The 24,188-nt window shown below is 38.0% G+C and overlaps 2 long non-coding RNA genes across 2 annotated transcripts in view; one reads left to right on the forward strand and one right to left on the reverse strand.

Moving 5' to 3' along the window:
- The window catches only part of LOC146397628 (uncharacterized), a 35,759-nt gene that overhangs the window by 3,702 nt on the left and 7,869 nt on the right, over positions 1-24,188 (reverse strand). The gene's annotated exons all lie outside the window — the stretch shown is intronic.
- Positions 1,117-23,625, forward strand: LOC146397629 (uncharacterized). Its single transcript, XR_014824417.1, has 2 exons — positions 1,117-1,232; positions 22,266-23,625. It is a non-coding gene; the product is annotated as an uncharacterized LOC146397629 (long non-coding RNA).

Genomic DNA, 24,188 nt, shown 5'->3' on the forward strand with positions numbered 1-24,188 from the left:
CCCAAAGTTCCTTTTCATACGCTTATTGGCACTTTATCTTTTTTTCTGAAATGTCTGTTGAAGTTTTTGGCCATTTTTTTAATTAGGCTGCTTGTCTAATTACAGAATGGTTGGAATCCTTTTCATAAGGTTGTAAGTTCTATGTAATATATATGTATCACTACCATTTTCCTCCCATCTGTGTCCTACCTGTATATTTTCTTAGTGGTGACTTTGGGGTACAGAAGTGTTTCATTTGATGAAGAATATTTTTTTCCTTGTGGTTATTTACTTTGTCTTATCTGAAATATTCTCTTTAACCCCAAGTTCATGAGGATACTTGCCTATGTTTTTTTCTGAAAGCAGTCTATTCTTAACTCTTGATCCATCTCAACTTCATTTATGTGTATGGTGCAAGACAAGGATGGAGGATCTTCCTTCCTCCTAACCCCCATAAGAATATCTATTTGGTTTAGCTCCATTTGTTGAAAATGTTCTGTCTCCATTGAATTCATTTGGTGCCTCTTTAAAATTAACTGACTGTGTAAATGTGGGTCTATTTCTGGACTCTCCATTCTGTTCAGTTCATTTATCCTTACACCAGTAGTACATTGTCTTGATTACTATAGCTTTATGCCTAGCTTTGAGATCAGGTAGTATTAGGTCTTCCAACAATGTCAAGATTGTTTTGGCTATCCTAGGCTCTTTGCATTTACACGTAAGTTTTGAAATCAGTTGATAATTTGTTTTTTAAAAAATCCTGATTTTTTTTTTTTTTTTTTGTCTTTTTGTCTTCTTGCTATTTCTTGGGCTGCTCCTGCGGCATATGGAGGTTCCCAGGCTAGGGGTCCAATCGGAGCTGTAGCCACCGGCCTACGCCAGGGCCACAGCAACGCGGGATCCAAGCCGCGTCTGCAACCTACACCACAGCTCACGGCAACGCCAGATCGTTAACCCACTGAGCAAGGGCAGGGACCAAACCCGCAACCTCATGGTTCCTAATCGGATTCGTTAACACTACGCCACGACGGGAACTCCCTGATATGTTTTTGATTTGGATTGCTTTGGATTTATGGATCAGTTTTGAAAGCCCTGAACTTCTAACAATATTAACTCTCCTGATCCATGAACATGGTATATTTTTCCATTTATCTTAGGTCTTTAATTTCTCTCAGGAATGTTGTAGTCTACAGTGGAGACATCTGGCAAACCTTTGTTAAACTTCTAAAATTTTTAAGCTTTTTGCTGCTATGGTAAGTGTAATTGTTTCTTAATTTATTTTCCAGTCACTCATTACTATCATATATGAATGCAATTAATGTTTGTGCTTTTCATTTTATAACTTAACAACCTTACTGAATTCATTAAATTGTCCTAGAATTTTTTTAAGTTTTATATAGAAATTTTTTGACATATACAATTATGTCATCTGGGAATTATTTGTTTTTTAATTTTTTATTATAGTTATTTACAGTGTTCTGTCAATTTCTGCTGTACAGCAAAGTGACCCAAGTTATACATATATATATCTTTTTTAACTGTAAAAAGATATATGCCTAGGAGTGGGTTTGCTGGGTTGTGTGGTAGTTCTATGTTTAGTTTTCTGAGGAACCTCCATACTCTTTTCCATAGTGGTTGTACCAATTTACATTCCCACAAACAGTGTAGGACCATTCCCTTTTCTCTACACCCTCTCCAGCATTTATTATTTGTAGACTTATTAATGATAGTCATTTTGACTAGTATGAGGTGGCACCTCATTGTAGTTTTTTGGTTTTTTCTTATTTATTTATTTATTTATTTATTTATAGAACCACACCTGTGGCATAAGGAACTTCACAGTGTAGGGGTCAAATTGGAACTGCAGCTGCCAACATATGCCATAGCCATAGCAATGCCAGATCTGAGATACATTTGCGACCTGCATCACAGCTCACCCCAACGCTGGATCCTTAACCCACTGAACAAGACCAGGGATTGAACCTGCATTCTCATGGATACTGAGCCACAACAGGAGCTCCCTTATTGTAGTTTTGATCTGCATTTCTCTAATTAGTGATGTTGAGCATTTTTTCATGTGCCATCATATGTCTTCTTTAGAGAAATGTCTGTTTAGGTCTTTTTTCCGTTTTTTCAATCTTCATGGCTTTAATCTCCTGTTATTTCCTATTGCACTATCTAGAACTTCCTGTACAACATTAAATAGGCATGGTGAAAACCATGAATCGAGTTGAATATTGAAAATGCGTTCTCTCCATTTTTGAAGATTCTCAAATGATTTTTTTATGTTTTAGTTCAGTAATATGGGACACTATCTTGGTTGATTTTGGCCAGCTTTATATCCCTGAAGTAAATTTCACTTGGTTATGATGTGTTGCCCTTTTAAAAATTGTTGTTTGATGGAGTTCCCGTCATGGCTCAGTGGTTAACAAATCCGACTAGGAACCATGAGGTTGCGGGTTCGGTCCCTGGCCTTGCTCAGTGGGTTAAGGATCTGGCATTTGCCGTGAGCTGTGGTGTAGGTTGCAGACGCGGCTCAGATCCTGTGTTGCTGTGGCTCTGGTGTAGGCTGGCAGCTACAGCTCCGATTCAACCCCTAGCCTGGGAGCCTCCATATGCACAGGAGTGGCCCAAGAAATGGCAAAAAGACAAAAAATTAAAAAATTAAAATTGCTGCTTGATATGTTCATATTGTGTTAGGGGCCCTTGTATCTGTGCTTATGAATGATATAGATCTATAAATTCATTTTCTTATCTTTATCAGGTTTCAGTATTAGGGTTATGCTAGCCTCACAAAACAATTTGGGAAGTGTTCCCTCTTCCCCTCTTTTTTTGGAACAGTTTTTGAGGTGGATATTATTTCTTATTTTAATACTTTAAAGGATTCACCATTGAAATCATCTAAGCCTATAATTGGAGGAGTTTTTGGTTTGTTTTTCTGTATATTTTTGGGGGAAGGTGGCATATTTTGGATCACAAATTCAGTTTCTGAAAGAGAGGGTTATTCACATTTTCTGTTTTTTCTATTTTTGAATTAAGTTGTAAGTTGTATCTTTTAAGGAATTTGTCCATTTCATATAATTTGCAATGTTTTTGACATAAAGTTGAGTACATGCTTTGATTATCCTTGCAGTGACTGGGATCTGTAGTAATACTTCTGCTTTTTTTTTTTTTTTTTTTGAGCCATACCTGCAGCATATGAAAGTTCCCAGGCTAGGGTTGAATTGGAGCCACAGCTGCTGGCCTATGCCACAGCCACAGCAATGCCAGATCCAAGCCACATCTGCAACCTACACCACAGCTCATGGCAACACCACATCCTTTAACCCCTTGAGTGAGGCCAGGAATTGAACTCTCATCTTCATGGATACTAGTCAGGTTCATTACCACTGAGCCACAATGGGAACTCCTCTGCTTTCCTTTTTTATATTGATAGTTTTTTCTTGACTTTTTACCTGACCAATTTGGCAGGTTCATTAGTTTTTCAAAGAACCAACTTTTGTCTTGGTTAATTTTATCCGTTTGTTTTTATTACCTTATGCTCTCATCTTTATAATTTCTATTTTGGTTTTAATTTACTCTTCTTGTATGGCTTTTTTGAAGCTTAGATAATAGAATTTATTTTTTTTATTTTTTATTTTTTTTTTTGTCTTTTTGCTATTTCTTTGGGCCGCTGCCGTGGCATATGGAGGTTCCCAGGCTAGGGGTCGAATCGGAGCCATAGCCCCTGGCCTATGCCAGAGCCACAGCAACGCGGGATCCGAGCCACATCTGCAACCTACACCACAGCTCACGGCAACGCCAGATCGTTAACCCACTGAGCAAGGGCAGGGACCAAACCCGCAACCTCATGGTTCCTAGTCGGATTCGTTAACCACTGCGCCACGATGGGAATTCCGTTAGATAATAGAATTTAAACCCTTCAAAGACATTAAAACATATTTCCCCCTCTGTACTGCTTTAGATGCATCCCATATACTTTATCTTTTCACTGTTACTCAGAATATTTTTACTTCCTTTATTTTTTCTTTGATCTCTAGATTATTTAGAGGTGTCTTGATTTCTAAATATTTGAGGGATATAGTTCTCTTCCCATTTCATTCCCTTTACTTCTCTTTTCTTAATAGCATTAGTCAGGATATCTAATACTGTATTAAACATCTGTGGTAATGAGGATATCCTAATCTTGTTTCTTATCTCACAGGCAGTGCATCTAAGGTTTACCCCTTTAGTGTGGCATATACTGTAGGGTTTAAGTATACATAGCCTTTTCCCTCATAAGAAATTTCCTAGAGGATGTGGAGAAAAAGGAACCCTCCTATGCTGTTGGTGGTAAATTGGTGCAACCACTATGGAGAACAGTATGGAAGTTTCTTTTAAAAACTAAAAATAGAACAATCCCATTCCTGGGCATATATCCAGGGAAAACTATAATTCAAGACGATGCATGTGCCCTAATGTTCATAGCACTACTGTTTACAATAGCCAAAATGTGGAAGCAACCTAAATATCTATTGACAGAGAAGGAATAAAGAAGATGTGGTACATATACACAAAGGAATATTACTCAGCCATAACAAAGAATGAAATAATGCCATTTACAGCAACAGAATACCTGGAGTGGAAAGACAAATATCATTTGATATTGCTTATATGCAGAACCTAAAACAATGATACAAATAAACTTATTTACAAAACAAATAGACTCAGATATAGAAAATAAACTTGTGGCTAATGAAAGAGAAAGGTGAGGGGGGCAGATAAATTAGGAGTTTGGGATTAACATATACATTCTACTAAATATAAAATAACCAACAAGGCCCTATACTGTATAACACAAGGAATTATGCTCAGTATCTTGAAATAACATTTAGAATGGATATGTAATGAGGTCCTATTACCCAGCACAGGTTACTATATCCAACCTCTTGGGATAGAACATGATGGAAGATACTATGGGAAAAAGAATGTGTATATATGTATGTATGACTAGTTCACTATGCTGTACAGCAGAAATTGACACAAAAATATAAATCAACTATAAAATACATATATAAAATTTTAATATCTTGTAATAACCTATAATGGAAAAGAGTCTGAAAATACGTGTGTGTAACTGAATCATTTTGCTTTCACCTGAAACAACATTGTAAATCAATTACTCTTTTTTTTTTTCTTGCTTTATAGGGCCGCACTTGTGACATATGGAGGTTCCCAGGCTAGGGGTCCATAGTAGCTGTACCAATTTACATTTCCACCAGCAGTATAGGAGGGTCCCCTTTTCTCTACACCCTCTCCAGCATTTATTTGTAGATTTTTTTTTAATGATAGCCATCTGACCAGTATGAGGTGATAACATTGCAGTTTTTGATTTTCATTTTTCTTAATACTTAGTGATGTAGAGCATATTTTCAAGTGTTTTTTCCTCTAAGAGCTTTATATTATCTGGTCTTACATTTAAGCCTTTAATCCATTTTGAGTTTCTTTTTGTGTATGGTGTTAGAGAATGTTCTAATTTCATTCTTTTAAATGTAGATGTCCAGTTTTCTCAGCACCACTTATTGAAGAGACTTTCTTTTCTCTATTGTATATTCTTGCCTCCTTCACTGTAGGTTAATTGACCATAGGTGTGTGGGTTTATTTCTGGGCTTTCTATTTTCCGTTTGTCTATAAGATTGTCTTTGTGCCAGTACCATACTGTTTTGATTACTGTAGCTTTGTGATCATTCCTTCAGGTCCATTTTTCTTTCTCAAGATTTCTTTTGGAGTTCCCGTCGTGGCGCAGTGGTTAACGAATCCGACTAAGAACCATGAGGTTGCGGGTTCGGTCCCTGCCCTTGCTCAGTGGGTTAACGATCCGGCGTTGCCGTGAGCTGTGGTGTAGGTTGCAGACGCGGCTCGGATCCCGCGTTGCTGTGGCTCTGGCGTAGGCGGGTGGCTACAGCTCCGATTCAACCCCTAGCCTGGGAACCTCCATATGCTGCGGGAGCGGCCCAAGAAATAGCAACAATAACAACAACAACAACAAAAAAAAGACAAAAGACCAAAAAAAAAAAAAAAGATTTCTTTTGCTATTCAGGGTCTTTTGTTTACATACAAATTCTAGATCTTCGAGAATACATCATCAGTATTTTGTGGTTTTTTGGTTTTGTTTTTGTTTTGCCTTTTCTAGGGCTGCTCCCTCAGCATATGGAGATTCCCAGGCTAGAGGTCTAATCAGAGCTGTAGCCGCTGGCTACACCAGAGCCACAGCAATATGGGATCCAAGCCACATCTGTGACCTACAGCACAGCTCGAGGCAACACCAGATCCTTAACCCACTGAGCAAGGCCAGGGATTGAACCTGCAACCTCATGGTTCCTACTTGGACTCGTTAACCACTGAGCCACGACGGAACTCTGATCATCGGTATTTTGAAAGAAATTGCATTGACTCTGTAGATTGCCTTCTGTAGTACAGTCATTTTGACCGTATTGGTTCTTCCAATTCAAGAATATGGGATATCTTTCTATTTGTGTCATATCCAATTTCTTTCTTTTCCTTTTTTTTTTTTTTTTTTTTTTTTGGTCTCTGCCTTTTCTGGGGCCTCTCCTGCAGCATATGGAGGTTCCCAGGCTAGGGGTCCAATCGGAGCCGTAACTGCAGGCCTGTGCCAGAGCCATAGCAACGCAGGATCCAAGCCGTGTCTGTGACCTACACCACAGCTCACAGCAATGCCAGGTCCTTAACCCATTGAGCAAGGCCAGGGATCAAACCCACATCCTCACAGATGCTAGTTGGGTTTGTTAACCACTGAGCCGTGACAGGAACTCCCCTAATGCTTTTAATATTTTCTCTTTCTCTGTAACTTTTTCAGTTTGATCAATATGTCTTGGCATGTTCCTGCTTTGATTTATCCTATGAGGGGTTCTCTGTGCTTCCTGAACGTGAATGTTTCCTTTCCCATGTAGGAAATTTTCAGCTATTATCTCTTCAAATATTTTCTCAAGCCCTTCATCTCTTCTTTGGGGACCTCTATAATGTGAATGTTGGGGTCTTTAATGTTGTCTTAGACTGTCATCATTTCTTTTCATTTTTTTTTCTTTATTTTGTTCCACAGCAGTGCTTTCCTTTCTTCTGCCTTGTTTATTCTGCTATTGATTCCTTCTAGTGTATTTTTCATTTCAATTATTGTTCAACTCTGTTCAATATCTTTTAGCTCTTTGTTAAACATTTCTTGTATCTTCTTGGTCTGTGCCTCCATTTTTTTTTTTTTCTGAGATCCTGGATCATCTTTGCTATCATTACTCTGAATTCTTTTTCAGATAGATTGTCTATCTCCACTTAATTGTTCTTCTGGGCTTTTATCTTGTTTCTTTTCTGGGACATATTCCTCTACCATCTCATTTTGTCTGTCTGTGTTTGCTGTCTTCATTTTGCAGGCTGTAGAATTATAGTTCCTCTTGCTTCTGTTGTCTGACCCTTGGTGGGTGAGGCTGCTCTAGAGCCTTGTGCAGACTTCCTGGTGGGAGGGAAAGAAATAGTGCCTCCCCACTGGTGGAGAAAGCTGGGTCTTCTCCCTCTGGTGGACAGGGCCAGATCAGAGGCTGTGTTTAGAGGCTGGGAAGTCAGGAAAACTTTAGGCAGCCTGTCTGCCAAGGGTGTGTTCCTGCCTGTTGGTTGTTTGGCCTTGGGCATCGCAGCAGTGGAGTCTACATGCTTGCTGTTGGGTGGGGCCAGGTGTTGCTGTGAAAATGGAAGCCTCCAGGAGAGCTTACACCAATGAGTACTCCCTGGTACCTCTGTCGCCAGTGTCTTCGTCCCCACAGTGAGACACAACCCCCTCCCCTGTCTCCCTAGGATACCTTCCAAGTCCCACAGGTATGCCCAGGCCCCTATGAAGTCACTGCTTACTCCCTGGGTCCTGGTACATATGAGACTTTGTGTGCACCCTCCAAGAGTGGAGTTTCTGTTTCCCCCAGTCCTGTTGAACTCTTGCAGTCAAGTCCTGGTGGCCTTCAAAGGCAAATTCTCTGGGGGCTCCGCCTGATGTCACATTCCTAGGATGCAGAGCCTGACATGGGGCTCAGAATTCTCACTCCTATGGAGAACCTCTGCGATATAATTATTTTCCAGATTGTGTGTTGCCCACATGGCTGGTATGTATTTCAATTATATTGTGAAGGCACACATACCATCTCATTGTGCCTTTTTTTTTTTTTTTTTTTTTGGCTTTTTGCCTTTTGAGGGCTGCTCCCCTGGCATATGAAGGCTCCCAGGCTAGGGGTCAAATTGGAGCTGTAGCCACTGGCCTATGCCAGAGCCACAGCAACACGGGATCCAAGCCGTGTCTACAACCTACACCACAGCTCACGGCAATGCCAGATCCTTAACCCACTGAGCAAGGCCAGGGATCGAACCTGCAACCTCATGGTTCCTAGTCGGATTTGTTAACCACTGAGCCACGACGGGAACTCCTGTGCCTTTTTCTTTGGATGTAGAATAACTTTTCTGGTAGGTTACAGTCCTTTTTATTTTTGTGTTTTTATTTACTTATTTAATTTATTTTAGGGCTGCACCCATGGCATATGGAAGTTCCCAGGTTAGGAGTCAAGTTGGAGTTGCAGCTGCCAGCCTATGCCACAGCCATAGCAACACCAGATCTTCACCGCAATTCGTGGAAATGCTGGATCCTTAACCCACTGAGCAAGGTCAGGGATCGAATCTGCATCCTCATGTATACTAGTTGGGTTCATTACCCCTGGGCCACATCGGAAACTCCCTACTCTTTCTTATTGATGGTCATTCAGCTGTTAATTGTGATTTTGGTGTTTTTGTGAGAGGTGGTTAGCTTAACTCTTTGTACTCCGCCATCTTCTCTCACACCAAAACTAGGGTTTTCTATATACAATATCATGTCATCTGCAAAGAGTGCCATTTTACTTACTTCCAATTTGGTTGAATTTTATCCCTTTTTCATACCTAATTGCTCTGTTTAGGACTTCCAATGTTATGTTGAATAAATGTGGCAAGAGGGGGACATTGTCTTGTTCCTGATCTTAGAGGAAAAGCTTTTAGAATTTCAGCATTGAACATGTTAGTGGTGGACATGTAATATGATCTTTATTATATGGAGATGAATTCCCTCTATACTCAGATTGTTAAGAATTTTTATAATAAATGGATGTTGGATTTTGTCAAAAACTAACTCGACCTATTGAGATTATCATACAATTTTTATTCATTTTGTCAATGTGTTGTGTATTGATTGATTTGCAGGTGTTGAACCACCCTTGGATCCCTAGAATAAATTCTACTTAATCTTGGTGTATGATTTTTTTAATGTATTCAGTTTGCTAATTTTTTTAATGAATTTGGTTTGCTAATAATTTTATTGAGGATTTCTGTATTTATTTTCACCAAGGACATTGGCCTGTATTTTTTTTCTTGTAGTGTCCTTGTCTGCGTTTGGTAACAGGGTAATGCTGACCTTGAAAAATGAGTTTGGAAATGTTCCCTATTGTATTTTTTTGTAAGAATCCAAGAAGGATTGGTATTAATTCTTTTTTTTTTTTTTTTTTTTTTTTTTTTGTCTTTTTAGGGCCGCACTTGGCAGCAGTGTTAATTCTTTACCTTTTGGTAGAATTTACCAATGAAACCATCTGGACCTGGAGTTTTAGTTAGTTGGGAGGTTTTTATAGTGATTCTATCTCCTTACTAGTGATTGATCTACTCAGAATTTCCATTACTTCCTAATTCAGTCTTGGTAGGTTGTATGTTTCTAGGAATTTATCCTTTTCATCTAAGTTATCTAATTTCTTGTTATATAATCATAATAGTCTTATGATTCTTTGTGTTTTTGTGGTATCATAGGTAATATCTCTTTCATTTCTGATTTTCAGTCCTCTTTCTTGGTCAGTCTAGATAAAGGTTTGTCAATTGTGTTTACTTTTCAAAGGTCCAGCTCTTAGTTTTATTGATTTTATATCTTTTTAGTCTATTTATTTCCACTTTGATCTTTGTTATCTCCTTCCACTATTTGGGCTTTATTTATACTTTTTCTAGTTTATTTACATGTAAAGTTATTTAGATTTTGTTTGAGAAGTTCCTATGAACTTCCCTCTTAGAACTGGTTTTTGCTGTATCCCATAAATTTTTGTATGTTGTATTTCCATTTTCGTTTGTCTCAAGGTTTTTTTTGTTTTGTTGTCTTTTTAGGGCTGCACCCACAGCATAAGGAAGTTCCCGGACCAGGGGTCAAAAAAATCACCTGCTGGCCTACACCATAGCTCATGGCAATGCCAGATCCTTAACCCACTGAGCAGCGCCAGGAATTGAACCCACATCCTCATGGATACTACTTGGGTTCATTACCTCTGAGCTACAACAGAAATACCTCAAGGTATTTTTTATTTATCCTGATTTCTTCTTTGAGCCCTTGGTTGTTCAGTAGCAGGTTGTTTAATCTCTACATTTGTGACTTTTCTGGGTTTTTTTGTTTTCTTCTTGTAATTGATTTGCAGTTTCAAACCATATGGTCAAGAAAAGAAACTTGATATGATTTCATACTTTTAAAATTTTATTAAGACTCGTCTCGTGGCTTAAAATCTGTCCTGGAGAATGTTCCTGTTCACTTAAGAAAAATGTGTACTTTGCTGCTTTTGGATGGAATGGTCAGTGAATATCTGTTAAGTCCATCTGGTCTAACATTTCATTTAAGGCCACTGCTTTATTGATTTTCTGTCTGAATGATTTACCTATTGATGAAAGTGGGTAACTAAAATCCCCTATTACTATATTGCTATATATTTCTCTCTTAGGTTTGTAAATATTTGCTTTATATATTTTTTCAAGTTATAGTAAGTATGGCTTTTATTTTTTTTATTAGAGTATAGTTGAATTACAGTGGTATGTAGTTATTTGGTTTATATATTTAAGTGCTCCTATATTGGATTGATAAATGTTTACAAATGTTATATCCGTTTGTTGGATTGACTCCTTTATCATTATGTTGCTGTCTTTGTTTTAAAGTGTATTTTGTATAATATAAATGTAGCTACCCCAATTTTCATTGGTTTCCATCTACATAGAATTATCTTTTTCCAGAGTTCCCGTCGTGGCGCAGTGGTTAACGAATCCGACTAGGAACCATGAGGTTGTGGGTTCGATCCCTGCCCTTGCTCAGTGGGTTAACGATCCGGCGTTGCCGTGAGCTGTGGTGTAGGTCGCAGACGTGGCTCTGACCCCACGTTGCTGTGGCTGTGGTGTAGGCTGTCGACTACAGCTCCAATTGGACCCCTAGCCTGGGAACCTCCATATGCCACTGGAGTGGCCCAAGAAATGGCAAAAAGACAAAAAAAAAAAAAAAAAAAAAAAAAAAAAAAAAAGAAAGAATTATCTTTTTCAGTTCTTTCACTTTCAGTCAGTGTGTATTCTTACATCTAAAGTGATTTACTTGCAGAAGTCAGAAAAAGACAACTACCATATGATTTCACTTATGTATGGAATCTAAAATATGGCATAGGAGTTCCCATCAAGGCACAGCAGAAACAAATTCCACTGGGAACCATGAGGTTGCAGGTTGGATCCCTGGCCTCGCTCAGTAGGTTAAGGACCTGGTGTTGCCATGAGCTGTGGTGTGGGTTGAAGACACGGCTTGGATCTGGTGTTGCTGTGGCATAGGCCAGCTTCAATAGCTCCGATTAGAACCCTAGCCTGGGAAACCTCCATATGCCATGGGTGCAGCCCTAAAAAGACAAATACAAAAAAACAAACAAACAAAAACAAAACCTTAAAATATGAACCTACCTATGAAACAGAAACAGACTTGCAGACATAGAGAATAGTCTTACAGTTGCCAAGGACCAGGGAGGGGGGTGGACTGGGAGTTTGGGGTTAGGAGATGCTAACTAGTACATTTAGAATGGACAAGCAGGGAGTTTCCATTGTGGCACAGTGGAAACAAATCCGAATAATATCCATGCTGATGTGGGTTTGATCTCTGGCCTTGCTCAGTAGGTAGGGGATCTGGTGTTGCTATAAACTGTGGTGTAGGTTGCCCATAAGGCTCAGATCCTGTGTTGATGTGGCTGTGGCATAGGCCATCAACTGTACCTCCAGTTAGACCCCTAGCCTGGGAATTTCCATATGCCTAAATATGGCCCTAAAAAGCAAATAAATAAATAAAATGGATAAGCAATGAGGTCCTACTGTATAGCACAATAGCACTGGGAACTATCTCTCTCTCTTGTGATTATTTTTTTTAATCCATTCAGATACTCCTTTTGGGAAATTTAGTCCATTTACTTTTAAAGTAATTATTGATAGGTATATACTCATGGTCATTTGTGTGTTGTTTTCTGTTTTATAGTTCCTCTATCCCTTTCTTCTTTTGTTCTCTTTGTGATTTGATGATTTTCTTTTGTGGTATGTGTAGATTCTTTTCTCGATCTTTTGTATAGCTATTCTAGGTTTTCCTTTGTGATTTATTTCACAAAGTTAACATATAACTTAGTCTTTGAAGATGATAACAACTTAAGTTTGAACATTCTAAAGCTGTACATTTTACTTCTCCCCATGTGCATTTCTTTCTCTCTCCCTCTCATTTTTTTTTTTTTTTTTTTTTTTTTTGCTTTGTAGGCTAGGGATCAGACTTGCATCATCATGGATACTACTTGGGTTCTTAATTTGCTGAGCCACCAGAGGGAACTCCTATTTCTTGGCTCTGATGTCATGTTTTACATCTTTTTATATTGTGTATCTTTTAATTACTATAGTTATTTTTTTACTACTTTGTCTTTTAATATTGATGTTTTTATTATCACTATGCTGCTATATGGCACACTCCTCAACCCCTCCTTTATTTTTGTTTAATTACTCAATGAATTTTATTACATTTACAGTTATACAATGATCATCACAACCCAGTTTTATAGCATTTCCATCTCAAACCCCTAACCCATCCTCCCACCCTCAACCTGTCTCCTTTGGAAACCATATGTTTTTTAAAGTCTGGGAGTCAGTATCTCTTCTGCAAAGAAGTTCATTGTGTCTTTTTTTTAGATTCCACATGTCAGTGATAGCATTTGATGTTGGTGTCTCAATGTCTGACTAACTTCACTTAGCACGATAATTTCTAGGTCCATCCATGTTGCTGCAAATGCCGTTATTTCTTTCCTTTTAAAAGCTGAGTAATATTCCATTGTGTACTCTTCTTTAGCCACTCCTCTGTCAATGGACATTTAGGCTGTTTCCATGTCTTGGCTATTGTATATAGTGCTGCAATGAACATTGGAATACATGTGTCTTTTTGAGCCATGGTTTTCTCTGGGTAGATGCCCAGGAGTGAGATTGCTGGATCAAATGGTAATCCTATTTTTAGTTTTGTTTGTTTGTTTTTTGTCTTTTCTAGGGCTGCACCCACGGCATATGTAAGCTAGATGTCTAATCGGAGCTGTAGCCACTGGCCTATGCCAGGGCCACAGCAATGTGGGATCCAAGCCCTACACCACAGCTCATGGCAATGCCAGATTCTTAACCCACTGAGTGAGGTCAGGGATAGAACCTGCAACTTCATAGTTCCTTGTCAGATTCATTAACCACTGAGCCATGATGGGAACTCCCCTATTTTTAGTTTCTGAGGAATCTCCATACTGTTTTCCACAATGGTTGCACCAATTTACATTCCCACCAACAATGTAACAGGGTTCCTTTTTCTCCACACTCTCTCCATCACTTATTGTTTGTAGACTTTTTGATGATGGCCATTCTGGCCGGTGTAAGGTGGTATCTCATAGTGATTTTGATTTGCATTTCTCTAGTAATTAGTAATTTTTCAACATCTTTTCATGTGGGCTTTTTTTTTTCCCATCTATATGTCTTCTTTGGAGAATTGTCTGTTTAGATCTTCTGCCCATTTTTTGATAGGGTTGTTGGTTTTTTTGGTATTGAACTGTAGGAGGTGTTTATAAATTTTGAAGATTAATCCCTTGTCAGTCATTTCATTCACAAATATTTTCTCCCATTCTGTGGGTTGTCTTTTCATTTTGTTCAGGGTTTCCTTTGCTGTGCAGAAACTTTTAAGTTTGATTAAGTCCCATTTATGTATTTGTGTTTTTACTGTCATTACTCTAGGAGGTGGACCTGAGAAGATTTTGCTGTGGTTTATGTCAGAGGGTGTTTGGCCTATGTTTTCCTCTAAGAATTTCATAGTATCCAGTCTTATATTTAGGTCTTTAATCCCTTTTGAGTTTATTTTTGTGTATGGTGTTAGGAAGTGTTCTAATTTCATTCTTTTACAGGTGGCTGTCCACTTTTCCCAGCCACACTTGTTGAAGGGACTGTCTTTTCTCCATTGTATATTCTTGCCTCTTTTGTCATAGATTAGTTGACTGTAGGTGCATGGGCTTAATTCTGGGCTTTTTATCCTGTTCCACTGATCTCTATTTCTGTCTTTGTGCCAGTACCATACTGTTTTGATTACAGTAGCTTTGTAGTAAAGTCTGAAGTCAGGGAGCCTGATTCCTCCAGCTCCATTTTTCTTTCTGAGGATTGCTTTGGCTATTCTGGGTCTTTTGTGCTTCCAAACAAACTTTAAGATATTTTTTCCTAGGAGTTCCTGTCATGGCACTGTGGAAGAGAATCTGACTAGGAACCATGAAGCTGCAGGTTCAATTCCTAGACTTGTTCAATGGTTAAGAATCCAGTGTTGCCATGGTGTGTGTCGCAGACATGGCTTGGATCTGCTGTGGCTGTGGTTGTGGCATAGGCCAGCAGCTGTAGTTCCGATTAGACCCCAAGCCTGGGAACCTCCATATGCCATGAGGTGTGGCCCTAAAAAGCAAAAAAAAAAAAAAAAAAATTTTTGTTCTAGTTCTGTGAAAAATGTCCTTGGTAATTTGATAGGGATTGCATCAAATCTGTAGATTGCCTTGGGTAGTATAGTCATTTTGATAATATTGATTCTTCCAATCCAAGAGCCTGGTATGTCTTTCCATCTGTTTGTGTCACCTTTGATTTCTTTTATCAGCATCTTAAAGTTTTCAGAGTACAGATCTTTTATCTCTTTAGGTTAAAAAAATTTTTTTTTTAGCCATAGTGTGCAGCATCTTGATGTGGGATCTCAGTTCCCAGACCAGGGATTGAACCCCAGGCTGCAGAGTCTTAACCACTAGACAACCAGGGAACTCCCCTACTTTTGTATTTTAACCTTTATACTAGCTTAATAAGTGATTAGACTTTATGTAATCTAATTAAACTGTCTAAATGTCTTACTGATTATTTATTTTTGTCTGTCTTTTTAGGCAGCACCTGTGGCACATGGAGGTTCCCAGGCTAGGGGTCCAATTGGAGCTATTGCTACTGGCCTATGCCAGAGCCACAGCAATGCCAGATCTGAGCTGTGTCTGCAACCTACACCATAGCTCACGGCAACACAAGATCCTTAACCCACTGAGCAAGGCCAGGACTCGAACCCACAACCTCATAGTTCCTAGTCAGATTTGCTTCCACTGCGCCATGAAGGGAACTTCTGATTACTAATTTATAAGTTTTAATTTCCAAGTATTTTTAATTGATTTATAATTTCATGTAGCCTGAGAACATATTCTGTATGCTTTCAAGTCTTAAATATATTAAACCCCAGCATTTGATATAGCTTGGTTAATGTTCAAGTGCACAGCAAGACTTTGTTTCTGCGTTTAGAGCTGGGAGTTGCCACTCCATCCTAACAACAAGAGAGAATCTGAACAGATTAAAAAATCAACAACTCTTTGTGGACCTATAAGGAAGTGGAAGACAGAAGGTAAACTGTGCCCCAGTATTGGAGGGACAGGACAATACAGGGAGTGTTGTGGGCTAGTAGCCATTTTGAAATATGCTGGACCACACTGTTAAGAAGCTCTGCTCCTAGGGGAAACTAGTTAATCAAAGCCCACCCTGCTGGGGAATTATTAGAACCTGTCATGGAAGAAGGGCAGTATTCAACTCCAACCCACTCTAGCCATCTTTTACCATGTAAGGAAGGGTACTGAAAATTGTAAATGTCTGTCTAGAGGCATAGGCTCACGAAAATACAGAGCTAATCATAAAAATATAGCACACTTCCTCTCCCGCCATACTGTATTACTAAAGGCCTATTTACAGCAGTTACTTTTGGCCAGTACATCATGTCCAACTAGCAATTAAAAACAAAAACTGAAAGCCATGCTAAAAGGCAAAAAACAATTTGAAGAGACAGAGGAAACTTAAGAGCCCCAAAAAGCAGAAATGTTGGAATTATGAGACTGGGAATTTAAAACTATAACTAATATGCAATGGACTCTGATGATGTAGACAGCACGCAAAAAACACATTGGCAATTTAAGCAGAGAGATGGAAATCTAACAGTAATGTTAAAGATTAAAAACAAGAACGGAAGTGAAGAATGCTTTTGATGGGCTTATTTGTAGACTAGACACAGCTGAGGAACAAATCTCTATGCTACAGAGGATATATCAATAGAATCCTTAGAAACTGAAAAGTGAAGATAAGGACTAAAAACAAAAAACAATACAATAAGAGTTCCCATTGTGAGTCAGTGGTTAAGAATCCAACATGTATCCATGAGGATGTGGGTTCAATCCCTGGCCTCACTCAGTGGTTTAAAGGATCCAGCATTGCCACTAGCTGTGATGTAGTTCACAGATGAGGCTTGGATCTGGCTGTGGTGAAGGCCGGAAGCTGCAGCTCCGATTCAACCCCTAGCTCAGGTACCTCCATATTCCAAGGTGCAGTCCTAAAAAGAAAAAGGAAAAAAAAAAAATACAATATCCAAGTACTACGGGACAACTACAAAAGATATAACAAATGTATAATGGCAATACATAATAAAAGAGGAGCTATTATAAATAATAACATATTTTCCCCAACAGTGATGTCAGACACCAAACCACAGATCCAGAAAATCAGAGAACACCAAAGAATACAATCATAGAAAATGCTCAATTAAAACTACAAATGACAGAAAAAGAATGAAAAATAACTGAAACAAGAATAGAAAACTGTAATGATTATGACTGATGTTAATACAACTATCAATAATCACTTTGAATCTCATTTTTTAAATGTACCAATAAAAAGATAAAGATTGTCAGAGTTGATCAAATATAAAGATCTAACTATATATTGTCTACAAGAAATCCACTTTAAAGACAAATAAGGAGTTACCATTGTGGCTCAGGAAAAATGAATCTGACTAGTATCCATGAGGATGCAGGTTTGATCCCTGGCCTCACTCAGTGGGTTAAGGATCCAGCGTTACTGTGAGCTATGGCATAGGTTGCAGACACAGCTCAGATCCCACATTATTGTGGCTCTGGTGTAGACCAGCAGCTACAGCTCCAATTTGACCCCTAGCCTGGGAACCTCCATATGCCTTGGGTGTGGCCTAAAAAGACTAAAAAAGAACAAATGGACTTAACTGTCTTATAACATTCTATGCAACAGCAGCAGACTATACATTCTTTTCAAGTATACATGGAACGTTCTCCAGGAGATATGATAAATATACCAGGAAACAAGTAAATATTAGCAAAGATAAGAAAACTGAAATCATACAGCTATCTTTTCTGAAAAAAATGGTATGAAACTAGAAATCAACAAGAAAAAATAAGATGATCTACAGATATGTGGAAATTAAACATCACATTTCCAAATAACCAATGGGTCAAGGGAGAAATCAAAAGGGAAGTAAAAAATTATCTTGAAACAAATGAAAATGAAAATACAGTATATCAAATACTGTGGGATGCAGCAAAGGCAGAGAAGGACGTTTATAGCAATAAATGCATATTAAGAAATTAGATCTCAAATAATAACCTAACTTAAATGTACCAGAAAAAGAATAAGTCAAAGCCCAAGTTAGCACAAGGAAACAATAAAAGATCAGAATGAAAGTAGAGACCAGAAAAACAATAGAAAGAATAAACAAATCTAAGAGCTGTTTCTTTTAAAAGATAAAGAAAATTGAGGAGTTCCTATTGTGGCACAGGGGAAACTACTTCAACTAGGAACCATGAGGTTGTGGGTTGGATCTCTGGCCTTGCTCAGTGGGTTAAGGATCCAGGGTTGCTGTGAGCTGTGGTGTAGGTCATATCATAGACATGGCTCAGATCCTACATTGCTGTGGCTGTGACTTAGGCCGGCAGCTATAACTCCAATTCGACCCCTAGCCTGGGAACCTCCATGTGCCTTGGATGCGGCCCTAAAAAGCAAAAAAAAAAAAAAAAAAAAAGAAAGAAAGAAAGAAAATTGACAAAACTTTATCTAGACTAAGTAAAAGAAAGACTTAGGTAAGATTAGAAATGAAAGAGGTGTTAGAACTGATACTACAGAAATTATATGCCAGCAAATTACATAACCTAGACAAAATAGATAAATTTCTAGAAACACACACCTACCAAGACTAAAGCAGGAAGAAACAAAATCTGACCAATAATAAAAACTCCCAACACAGGAAACAAGACAACATGACTACACTGGAAATTTCTACCAAATATATAAAGAGGGAGATCCCATCATGGCTCAGTGGAAAAGAATCTGACTAGAATCCATGAGGACACAGGTTCGATCCCTGGCCTCACTTAGTGGGTTAAGGATCCAGCGTTGCTGTGAGCTGTGGTATGGGTCACAGACGAGGCTCAGATCTGACATTGCTGTGGCTGTGGCGTAGGCCAGCAGCCACAAAATATCAAGGAATAAGGAACACTTCCAAACTCATTCTATGAAGTTAGCATAACCTTGATAGTAAAATCAGACAAAGATACCAAAAGAAAAGACCAATAATCCTGACACAGATATAAAAGAAATTTTTTGGTCTTTTTAGGGCCACACCTGCAGCATATGGAGGTTCCTAGGCACAGCTGCAGCTGCTATCCTACACCACAGCCACAGCAATACTGGATCCAAGCTGTGTCTAAGACCTGCACCACAGCTCATGGCAATGCTAGATCCTTAACCCACTGAGCAAGGCCCGGGATCAAACCTGCATCCACATGGATGCCAGTCAGGTTCATTTCTGCTGAGCCACGACGGGAACTTGTTTTTTTTTTTTTTTTTTTTTTCCCCCCCGAGAAGTAAAATTTTTCAACAGAACATTAGCAAACTGAATACAAACACATTAAAATGATTATGGACCATGACCAATTGGGATTTACCTCTGGGATGCAAGCACATTTCAGCATGTACAAATCAATAAATGTAATAGATTGCATCAATAAAATGAAAGCTAAAGATCACATCATTTCAATATATGCAGAAAAATCATTTGACAAAATTTAACAACATTTTATGATTTAAAAATTATAAAGCCCTTAACAGATTATGTATAGAAGGAACTTACCTCAAAATAAACTAAGGCCAAATAAGACAAACCCACAGCTAATATTACACCCTATGGAGAAAAAGTCAAAGTGTTTTCTCTAAGATCAGGAACAAGACAAGGATAGCCATTTCGCTACTTCTATCCAATGTACTAATGGAAATCCTAACTAGAGCAATTAAGCAAGACAAGGAAATATAAGGCATCCCAATCAGAAAGGAAGAAGTAAAATTGTCACTATTTGCTTATGATATGAATTTACACAAAAATCCTAAAGAGATAGTCAAAAATTATTGGTATTAACCATTTCAATAAAGTGACAGGGTACAAAAATCAACATACAGAAATCAGTTACATTCCACGAGTTCCTGTTGTAGAACAGCAGAAAGAATCTAATACCCATGATGATGTCGGTTCGATTCCTGGCCTCGCTCAGTGGGTCAGGGATCCGGCGTTGGCATGAACTGTGGTGTAGGCTGCAGATGCAGCTTGGATCTCGCATTGCTGTGGCTGTGGCATAGGCTGGCAGCTGTAGCTCCAATTTGACTCCTAGCCTGGGAACTTCCATATGCCATGGGTATGGCCCTAAATAGCAAAAAAAGAAAAAAAAAAAAAAAAAGAAAGAAAGAAATCAGTTTCATTCCTTTACACCAATGGTGAAACATTTGGAAAAAAAAAAAAAAAGACAACTATCCAATTTATAATAGCATCAAAAACAATAAAATACCTAGAATAAATTTAACAAAAGTGAAAGATCTGTACAACGAAAGATAAATTACAAGAACTTACTAAAAGAAAGTGAAAAAGACATGAATAGAAAGACATCCCATGTTCATGCACTGGAAGAATTAATATTTTTAAAATGGCAATTATACTCAAATACGTTGAAAAATTCAATGCAATCCCCATCAAAATGCCAACAATATTCCTTATAGAAATAGAAGAAATAATCCTAAAATGTTTGTAAGACCACAAAAGACCTTAAATAACCAAAGCAATCCTGGGGGAAAAAAGAACAAAGCCAGAGGTATCATGCTTCCAGATTTCAAATTATACCATGAAGTCAAAGTAATAAAAACAGTATGGTACTATTGCAGAAATAGACACACCAACCAATGGAACAGCATGGAGAGCCCTGAATTAAATCCCAGCATATATGGTCAACTAATATTCCACAAGGGTACCAAGAACATCAAATGTGGAAAGAATAACTGGAGAAACACACGCAGAGCAAAAAAATTGGTCCCCTATCTCACATCACTCACAAAAATTAACTCAAAATGAATCAAGGACTTAAACATTAGACCTGATACCATAAAACTCCTAGAAGAAAATGTAAGGAAGATGTTATTGGTCTTGCAAGCAGTTTTTTGGACGTGACACCAAAAGCAGTAACATTGAAAGCAAAAATGAATACATGGACTATATCTAACTCAAAAGTTTTGTTCTTTCTGCAGAGCAAAAAGAACAAAATAACAAAATGAAATGATTAGCTACAAAATGGGAGAAAAGTTTTATGTATATCAGATAAAGTGTTAATATCCAAAATATGTAAAGAGATCATACAACTTAATAGCAGAAAATTTAATTTTAAAATGGCAGAAGAGGGAATTCCCATTATGGCTCAGTGGGTTAAGAACCTGACATAGTGTCCATGAAGAAGCAGGTTTGATCCCTGGCTTCACTCAGAAGGTTAGGGATCCAGTGTCGTGGCAAGCTATAGTGTAGTTCACAAATGCAGCTCCAGTCCAGTGTTACTGGGGCTGTGGCCCAGGTTGCAGGTTAGATTCAGCTCCTAGCCTGGGAACTTCCATATGCCATGGATGTGGCCATAAAAAAAAAAAAAAAAAAAGAAGAGACGGCTTAACTGGCAGCATAGCAAGTTAAAGATCTGGCATTGTCGCTATAGTCAGCTAGTGAGTGTGTAGTAAAAAGGAGACCTCATACATTGTTGGTGGGAATGTAAATTGGTCCAATTACTGGAAAACAGTATGGAGTGCTCCTCAAAATATTAAAAATAGATCTACCACATGATTTAGCAATTCCACTTCTGAGTATACACCCAAGGGAAATGAAAACAGGATTTCAAGAAGATATATATATGTACACCTCTTGTGTTAATCGCAGTGTCATTCACAAGATATTTTTTTAAAATTTGAACTTTATGTAAGTTCCCTTGTAGTACAGTGGGTTAAGGATCCACTGCTGTCACTGCAAAGCTTGGGTCACTGCTGTGTGTGTGTGTGTGTGTGTGTGTTCAATCCCTGGCCCAGGAACTTCCACATGCCACAGAAGCAGTCCAAAAAAAAAAAAATGCCCATGAATGGGTTTTTTTTAATCCAAATAATGAAATATTATTCATCCATGAGAAAGAATATCCTGTCATTTGCCACAATGTGGAGGACCTTGAGCATATTATGCTAGCAAGATAAGTCAGCCAGAGAAAGACAAGTACTATACAATTCAACTTATATGAAGAAACTTAAAAAATCAAACCTGTTTAAAAAAAACAGACTAGAGTAAAATGGTAGATAGTTACCAGGTGACTGGGGGCAGGGAGATGAGATTGATGGTGTTTAAGGACACAAACTTATAATGAGTAGTATTAAGCTGTAGAGACCTAAAGCACAGTATAATGAATATAGACAATAATATTGTACTATAATTTTAATGTGACAAATCAATTATATTACAGTATATAGATGTATCAACACATTTATTAATGTAAATATTTATAAATAAATGTTTATAAAAGTAATATGTATGTATACATATATGCAAGTCAAATTCAATATTTATCCATGTATGCAAGGCTGGTGCAACATTTGAAAATCAATTAATGAAATTAGAGTCATGCCATTATCCTGTACACCTTAACCTTATGCAATGCTCCATGTAAATTATATCTTAATAAAACAAAAAAATCAATTAACATAATCTGTTTTATCAGCAGGCTAAAGAAGAAAAACCACCCGATCTTATCAAGAGATGCAGAAAAAAGCATTTGAAAAGACAGACTGTTCAAAAAGTGGTGCTGTGAAAACTGGACAGCCACATGTAAAAAGAATGAAATTAGAACACTTCCTAACACCATACACAAAAATAAACTCAAAAGGGATTAAAGACCTAGACATAAGACCAGATACTATAAAACTCTTAGAGGAAAATGTAGGTCAAAAACACCCTCTGACAGAAACTACAGCAACATTTTCTCAGATCCACCTCTTAATGACAATAAAAACAAAAATAAACAAATGGGACTTCATTAAACTTAAAAGTTTCTGCACAGCAAAGGAAACCCTGAACAAAATGAAAATACAGCCCACAGAATGGGAGAAGATATTTGCAAATGAAGTGACTGACAAGGGATTAATCTTCAAAATTTATAAACACCTCCTACCACTCAATACCAAAAAAACAAACCCCATCAAAAAATGGGCAGAAGATCTAAACAGACAATTCTCCAAGACATACAGATGTCCAAAAAACACATGAAAAGATGTTAAACATCACTAATTACTAGAGAAATGCAAATCAAAACCACTACGAGATACCACCTTATACCAGCCAGAATGGCCATCATCAGAAAGTCTACAAACAATAAATGCTGGAGAGGGTAGGGAGAAAAGGGAACCCTATTGCACTGTCGGTGGGAATGTAAATTGGTGCAACCACTGTGGAAAACAGGATGGAGATTCCTCAGAAGACTAAAAATAGGATTACCATTTGATCCAGTAATCCCACTCCTGGGCATCAACCCAGAGAAAACCATAACTCCCAAAGACACATGTACTCCAATGTTCATTGCAGCACCATTTGCAATAGCCAAGACATGGAAACAGCCTAAATGTCCATTGACAGAGGAGTAGATAAAGAAGATGTGGTACATATACACAATGGAATATTACTCAGCCATTAAAAGGAAAGAAATAACAGCATTTTTAGCAACATGGATGGACCTAGAAATTATCATGCTAAGTGAAGTTAGACAGTGAGACACCAACATCAAATGCTATCACTGACATGTGGAATCTAAAAAAAAGACACAATGAACTTCTTTGCAGAAGAGATACTGACTCACAGACTTTGCAAAACTTACGGTTTCCAAAGGAGACAGGTTGGGGGTAGGGGGAGGCACTGAGAGTTTGGGATGGAAATGCTATAAAATTTGGTTGTGATGATTATTGTACACCTATAAAAAAATTCATTACATAATTTAAAAAAAAAGCATTTGAAAAAATTCAACACCCAGTAAAATAGGAATAGAAGGGAATTTCCCCAACTTAATAAAGAATATCTACAAAAGCCTACAGCTATACTTAACTGTGAGAAATCAAAGATTTCCCGCTAAGATCAGGTACAAGAGAAATATCCTCTCACCACTCCTTTCAAACATTACCCTGAAAGTTCCATCTAATCCAATAAGACAAGAAAAAATAATAAAACTACCTTTGTCACATACAACGTGATATTCTACGAAGAAAATCCAAAAGAAATGACAAAAGGTGTTCCTACTGTGGCACAGTGGAAATGAATCTGATTAGGAACCATGAGGTTTCAGGCTCCATCCTTGGCCTCGATCAGTAGTTTAAGGAACTGGCTTTGCCGTGAGCTGTGGTGTAGGTTGCACATGTGGCTCAGATTCTGTGTTGCTGTGGCTGTGGCATAGGCCAGCAGCTATAGCTTCAATTAGACCCCTAGCCTGGGAAGCTCCATATGCCCAGGATCTGGCCCTAAAAAGCAAAAAAAAAAAAAGAGCTGACAAAAATTTCCTGAAATGAATATTGATTATAGCAAGTTTGCTGGATGAAATTTCATATATAAAAGTCAACCACTTTCTCAGCAATGAACAAGTGGGATTTGAAATTAAAAA

Source organism: Sus scrofa, chromosome 13 (assembly GCF_054392235.1).
Source record: "Sus scrofa isolate SSC_HxYL_T2T_F1_AM1 chromosome 13, Sscrofa_HxYL_maternal_Yorkshire_Landrace_v2.0, whole genome shotgun sequence".
In the NCBI taxonomy this organism is placed as follows: Eukaryota; Metazoa; Chordata; class Mammalia; order Artiodactyla; family Suidae; genus Sus; species Sus scrofa.